We start from the raw sequence: 7,383 nt of genomic DNA on the forward strand, positions 1-7,383 counted from the left end.
CCCACGAGGATTGGTAAATTATGATTAAAAAGATATTGTTACTATTTTGGCCTCATTCTGTGTTTGGATAAAATCACTTAAGTGTAAAGATACTGTAAACATGGATTCCACTATTCAAAGTCTGCAAGTCAGAAGAATCCAAGTTCTCTGTCAGTCGTCTAGACGATCGAGCCATCTCGTCCGGACGCCCATCTGTCCACTGTTCCATCCGTCCGGACAACGTGTCATCCCGTCCGAACACTAGATAGACCAGCATCATTCGTCCGGACGAAGTGTTCATTCCATCCGGACCCCATACTATATCGAGAAGTTTTTGTGCCAGCTTGCATCCGTCCGGACGCCTCCTAGTACTCGATCAACTTATGATTTCTTTCCAAGTTCCAAGAAAAGGAAGATCAATCAACCGTCCAGACGATGTGGTATCCCGTCCGGACGCGCGTCTCCTTAAGGCAAGAATCGCAATTCAAATATGACCGTCTGGACGTCTGACAGCTTTGGTCCGGACGCGCGTGCATCAAAGAAGGAAATTACCGATTCGACTTCAACCGTCCGGACGACTGCCTATCATGGTCTGGACGCACGCATTACCGATATGGAAATTGCGTGTTGAAGAATAGCCGTCCGGACGCTCATCCCCCATGGTCTGGACGCTCAAGAGCCTTATAAGGAAATTACTTGCAGCGGACATGCGACCGTCCGAACGATGTGCCATCCCATCCGGACAATGCCCTTAAACAGGAAAGATTTCCCCGCGAATTTTTTGAAAAATCTTGTTGCACAGTTGTCCATCAGAACGGCCCATGTCCACCGTCCGGATGGTGCCCAGGTATATTTTGCCTGACGCTCATTTGAGCCCACAGCCTATAAATAGAGGCCCCTGGGCACTGAGAACTGCAAGAATTCGATGTGAATTCCATTAGAGATCAGAGAAGTCATCAATCCCTCTGAAGCCGTTTTACAAGTGTGCTGTGCTATAAACCGAAGTCTATCTTAGAGGTCGGCTCTAAGGTAAGGAGTTCCATTGAAGACCCCTTCAGGTAGGAGAACCTGGTTGGGAAGCGTTCGTGTTGGGTTACACGTCAGAGATCAAGGTACGACCATTGCATCGGTATATGTGAGTGTTACTGTCTTGTATCTAGCTATGTCTTTTGAATAGTGGAATTCTTGGGTTTGACTGCCCCGGAGTGGTTTTTCTCTTAACTGAGTTTCCACTTTGTCAACAAAAATTTGTGTGCCATTTACTTTCCGCTGTGCTTTAATTTTTGTTGACACTTATGCACACACTTTATTTTTAGAAGTCAATTTCGTTTTTCAGATATTCCTAAAAGAGATATGTTGAATAAGACAGGATAAAATATTGAATTAAAAATAATAAGAAGAAAAGGTAGGGCTTCGATATCCACCACTAATCATATTCAATTAAGATTCGTAATATGGACAATACTACAATCATAACATGATGCTTAATGTTTACCAGCCACAAAGGAATGATATCTTCTCCTAAAGCTATTGATTTCCTTAAGCAACGAGTTAGGCATGGTATCTACTCTAACTCTTTTCTTCCTTGAAAGATTTCGCATGGTATCTACTAACTTGTTCTTCAAGGAAGCATAAATCTATGGAAATCGGAAAACATACTCAGATTGGAATATGGTATCTGTTCCAGTTGTCTTTATGTTGATTAATCTAAGAACCTGTGCGGGGTTATTTCGTTACTCTATTTTGCCCAGGACTCGGTCATCCAAATTGACATAAATAAAAAATCCATACCATATGCATATCACGGCCAAACATAAACATGCGAGGAATTCAAGAAACTAGAATTAATCAAGTTAAGCATCAATATATAAATTGTAGCAAAGCAAATTGAAAAACTTAAAGAGACATGCTTAGGGCTTCAATCGAGCCCTAACTAAAGTATTAGTTACAACTAATATTGACTAAAATTATATACGTACAGAAAATAAGTAAAGGAAGAAAAAAAAACCAAAATCCTTCTTGAAGTATCCTCTGATTCTTCTTCCCAAGCTTGTGTGTCTTATTTTCAAAGGTTAGAGGCCTATTTATAGGGATTAGAGAAGCTCTAGAAACCCTAGAAATCCTATAACAATTGTAAATAGGCCTTTTAGTCTAAATAGAATAAGTACAAGTCTTTTCCTTTTCTGAAATTTCAATCCAAGTAGGAAAAGGATTCCAAATTCGTACAGATTTGCGATTCTTTATTACGGGGCAATTTTTGCATAGTAAACATCCGAAATAGGACAAATATATTTCCGACATATTTGTTTCATTTTATATTAGCTTTCCAACGCCACAAATTTTGTTACAATCTGATACTTGAGCCGAAAGTTATGATTAAATTACCGAGACATGCTCATTCTAGATTCTTTCCTGTAACGCCCCGCTTTTACAAAAAGCGTAGGTGAAAATTTTTGAATTTTCACGGGACATTACTAACTTATCAGAGGTAAATATTGACAACAAAATATATGTAAATGTAATACAGACTTGGAAATGGATTGACACTTCAGAGCTTCTACTGAAATACCTCAAAATATATAATAAGCGAGTCAGTATAATTATACAAACAATAGTAGTAGTTATACCTCACAGGGCAAGATGGTCATACAAGCCAAAATATCTATATATAACTGTAGATTTATAAATATTGTCTTGAGCTAGGTTAGATGAACTACAACTGGGTAGTTCCCAAAAAGATAGGCTGTCCAGCCTTACAAAAACTGAATCAGGAACCATCTAAGAATCGGGATAGTCCTGATATTCTTCTTCTTCATAGCCTGAATCATTACACAATACAGAGAGAAGACATCAACATAAAATACTAAAGTGAGTCCACTGTTTCCAATAATATAATGAATGTTGATTTATTTAATAAATGTAACATAATGCAAGTGTTTCATGACTATATGTATACACAATATATAATCTATGGTCGCGAGCCATAGACATAAATTGAACATAAACATAATCATAAGGCGATGATGTGACAGTTTTAAATGCAAAGTTTTAATTATTATCTTTTGCACTCCTCTCCTGATGGAACCAACGGTCCGGATTAGCGTGTTGTGGAAGCCAACGGTTCCCCTCACTTAAAGCTTATTTGTTTGTTACTCGAATCCAAAGGCCCACCAGACTATGAGCCAAAGGTCATAGCCCATTTATTTATTAAGTGTCACGGAAGCCAAAGGTTCCACTGGCAGCCATCACCCCCCCCGCTGCTCACCAGCTTTGTTATTAACCATTTTAGTTAAAATAGAAAATATGTAAAATCACATGCGCAAACAAATAAATAAAACAGTAAACATATATTATAGGAATGTCAACCAGCTTCGTCCTCAGTAAGTATAGAGATACTTACTAGTTTCTGCTCCAAAGATTTTCCTCTACAACTGCATATTTATCATCATGTAATAATAATAGATTAATAAAAGCATTTATGAAAATATTCATTATTATTACCATATCTTTTTCTAGAAATTGCAACGGCTACGGATTTAAATATAATAAACATGATCTCGTATTTATTTATTTCGGTTTAGTGCTTACTTCCACCAACTCTTCATAATAGTACTACTAGAGTTATTCATTCTTTAAGAAAATACGTGCATATATATATCTCTTTAGCACATAATGAACTTTTAAAACAAGAATACAAGTGTCATCTAAGTAAGCACACATATGAACTTGCCTTTTAATTAGCTCACACATCCAAATAATACACACACTTATAAATACATCCTTTATAGTGAAGCTTATAATAAAAGTGCACACACACGCGCACACACACACACTTATATTTTCTTGATCCATTTTTAAACACAATTCACCCACTCCAACTTACTTTTCTCATGTAGTAAACACTCGCCCACATGCTTACACATATACTCATATGTCCATAATATAAGTTAGCCAATTTCTCACACAACTTACATATATGTACATAATCAAAGCAAGGGCAAATCATAATTTCAAAATAACAATAGGAGAAGTTTAAGGAAGAAGATACTTACCAAAGCTTCTTTAAAGACTCAAAGGCAAAAGAGGTGTTGCTATCCAACAGAAAATTCTACTAATAGTGCTTGATTTTTAGTCTAAGAACAAGGACAGTTTCTGCTCAGACTTTACTACTGATTTTGTGATGGAATGAGGGTGATTTAAGGCTTAAATTTGGCTTGCTAGGTGCTAAAAAGTAAAGTGAAATGAGAGGATTTTCGTGCTATAACTACTGCACTAGAACAAAAGAGAGTTTGAGCTAAAATTTGGTTTCTTCTTCATGAAAATCAACTTCCCATGCATCCTATATATAATGGTCTCGAAGGGCTGAGACCAAGCCAACAAGAAGACACTCCAATGGCCAGATTTGAGCCAAATACTCTCCCAAATTCGTAGCCCATATCTCTTAGGTTACTATTCCACATCCTAGGTATTGATTGCATGATATCCATGGAAATCTTGTTAGCTTTGAACCAAATTAAGCTAACTAGACTAACTAAAAGGAGGTATGATCGTGTGGTCCTAAGAGCAAGGTGTGGGTCAAAAAATCAATGGTTGAAAATTGATCATCGCTGTTTCACGGAAATTGCATTGCACTGGGTAAAGTCGCTCGATCGAAAATTAGTCGATCAATTGACATCGACCCATAATCGCTCGATCGACCAGAAAGTCGCTTGATCGATTCTACATTGCTTCCAAAGTCACTCGATCGACTTTGATCAATAACTTCTTACTAATCCAATGCATAAATATAATTTTATTAAACTAATAGTAATCCTTAAGCCTTATACTTATGCATGCACATATTTTAATAACTTAAGTATGGTGTTTTTTCTTGGGTAATACATTTCCAAAAATAACGAATTTTTGCCGACTTCTCCTTTCTTAAATTCAAAATTGATTTGGAGTTGAATCTTTCCAAAAGTAAGTTTTCCGACTTCGTTATAATCTTGGAATATGATGGATTTTCTTCCAAAACCTGTAAAATACAAGAAAACACAAAAACAACACAAAACATCAAATTATAACAAACTAAGAGCTTAACATATGTAAATTAAGGGGCTTGAATGTGTAACATTCAGCACTTATCATGAGTGTTTGACCTTTTGTTCCATATGGATGCATGGGGATTGAGACGAGATGGAACCGTGAAAAAAGAAATGCTGACGGCTGCTGAGAAGAAGTTCATAAAGGCTTGGATGTGTTCTCTCAACGAGTTCGACCATTAGGTGCAGCAAAATATGTAACACTTGAAGATGACATTTTTGAAAGGGCCCAATGGTATGTGCTTAGCAACTGTAAGGAAACGGCTTCGTACTTGTAGTAAGTGTAGCAATGAATGTTGCTTATCTTTACGTTATGTTTACTCATGATGCAATTATTACAAACAATTTTACTTTTCTATGTAGTGAACACTATCAGATTATTGAAAGCGAAGGTTGTTGAAAATTGAAATTGACTTCTAAATAAAAGACGAGTGCGTGCGCAAAGTGTCAAAAAAAATAAACACAGCGGAAAGTAAAAGACACAGAGATTTTTGTTGACGAAGTGGGAACTCAATCAAGAGAAAAACCACTCCGGGGCAGCCAAACCCAGGAATTCCACTATTCAGAAGACAAAGCTATATACAAGATAGTAACACTCACATATTCCCGATGCAGTGGTCATATATCTGTTCTCTGACGTGTAACCCAACACGAACGCTTCCCAACCAGGTCTCCTACCTGAAGAGGTCTTCAATGGAATCCTTTACCTTAGGGCCAACCCCTAAGATAGACCTCAGATGTAGCGCAGCAACATCACACTTGAAATGGCTTCAGAGGAAATATCACGTCTCTGAGCAGTTGTGGAATTCAATATCGAATTCTTGCAGTTCTCAATGCCCAGGGGCCTCTATTTATAGGCTAGGGGCTCAAATGAGCGTCAAGCAAAATATAGCTGGGCGGCGTCCGGACGATGGACATGGGCCGTCCGGACGGACAATTGTGCAACAGAATTTTTCGAAAATTTTCCTAAGAAATCTTTCTTGTTTAAGAGCCGCGTCCGGACGGGATGGCAAATCGTCCGGACGGTCGCACGTCCGCTGCAAGTAATTTCCTTATAAGGCTTCGCGCGTCCGAACAATAGGGATGAGTGTCCGGACGGCTGAACTTCAACACGCAATTTCCATATCTGCTATGCCCGCGTCCAGACCATGAGAGGCAGTCGTCCGGACGATTGAAGTCAAATCGACAATTTCCATATTAGTTGCACGCGCGTCCGGACAAAGACTGACAGACGTCCGGATGGTGATATTTGAATTACGATTCTTGCCTTACGGAGACGCGCATCCGGTCGGGATACTACATCGTCCGGACAATTGATCGATCTTTCCTCAACTAGCATGTGGTCAATTTGGTCATCTTATCAAAAACTTCTTCTCTTATCCAGAATTTCTAGAAACAAAAAGTCAGAGAAGGAAAGATGTACCTTATAGGGGAGCTGTGGATAGTGCACATTTTTCATCTCATGAGAAAAGAAGCTATCCAATTTTTTGCATATACAGGAAAACACTTGGCAAATTATAGTCAGAAACTCTCAATTATATCTAAGCAAAGTAAATTAATACCCAAAGAATTGAGATATCAGGAGAAAATACATGCAATTATCTGATAAGCCAAGGAAAAAATTATCCTGCAAATTCTCCCAAATATTATATATATATATATATATATATATATATATATATATATATATATATATATATTAATTAAAAGAAATTCAATATGGAAAAACATCATATGCAAGGCAAGATCAAACCTGATGATGCCAGTACAGAAAAACAGTCGCTCGACCTACTTTTCTTGTCTTCCCTAATAAACACCTGCAAAGATCTCCAAATAAAATATAAGGGGCAAAAGCAAAGTACCACTGGTTCCTAGATTGCAAATATAACAGTAAAATAAGCAATCAAACCTGATGTCATAGGATTAGGAACCAAATCCTAGGCATGAACACCCGAACCTGCTAGGTGCGTCTGTTCCCCCTCATGGGGTGACGGTCCATCTTGATCCAAGCTTGCCTTCTTGTGGGTGGTTGCTGGTTTGACGTCATCATCCACTCCATCATATTCTGCATCCAGATAGGTGGCTCATTGTGGTGTTGATCTGTTTCCACCTTCTGTGGCCTTCTAAGGTGCTTGGCCGGTGCAAACTGTTGTTGAGGCCACTGATACTGAGATGCCTGGACCCAAGGAGCATGAGACCAAGGTGCTTGATGAGTTTGATGCCTTGGTGCTTGTCTCCAAGGTGCTTGATGCCATGGAGTCTGATGTTGGGCCGCATGTCTAGTGTCATAATGAGCTTGTCTGGGCACTTCTTTCTTGGCTTT

Source organism: Alnus glutinosa, chromosome 12 (assembly GCF_958979055.1).
Source record: "Alnus glutinosa chromosome 12, dhAlnGlut1.1, whole genome shotgun sequence".
Taxonomy (NCBI): domain Eukaryota; kingdom Viridiplantae; phylum Streptophyta; class Magnoliopsida; order Fagales; family Betulaceae; genus Alnus; species Alnus glutinosa.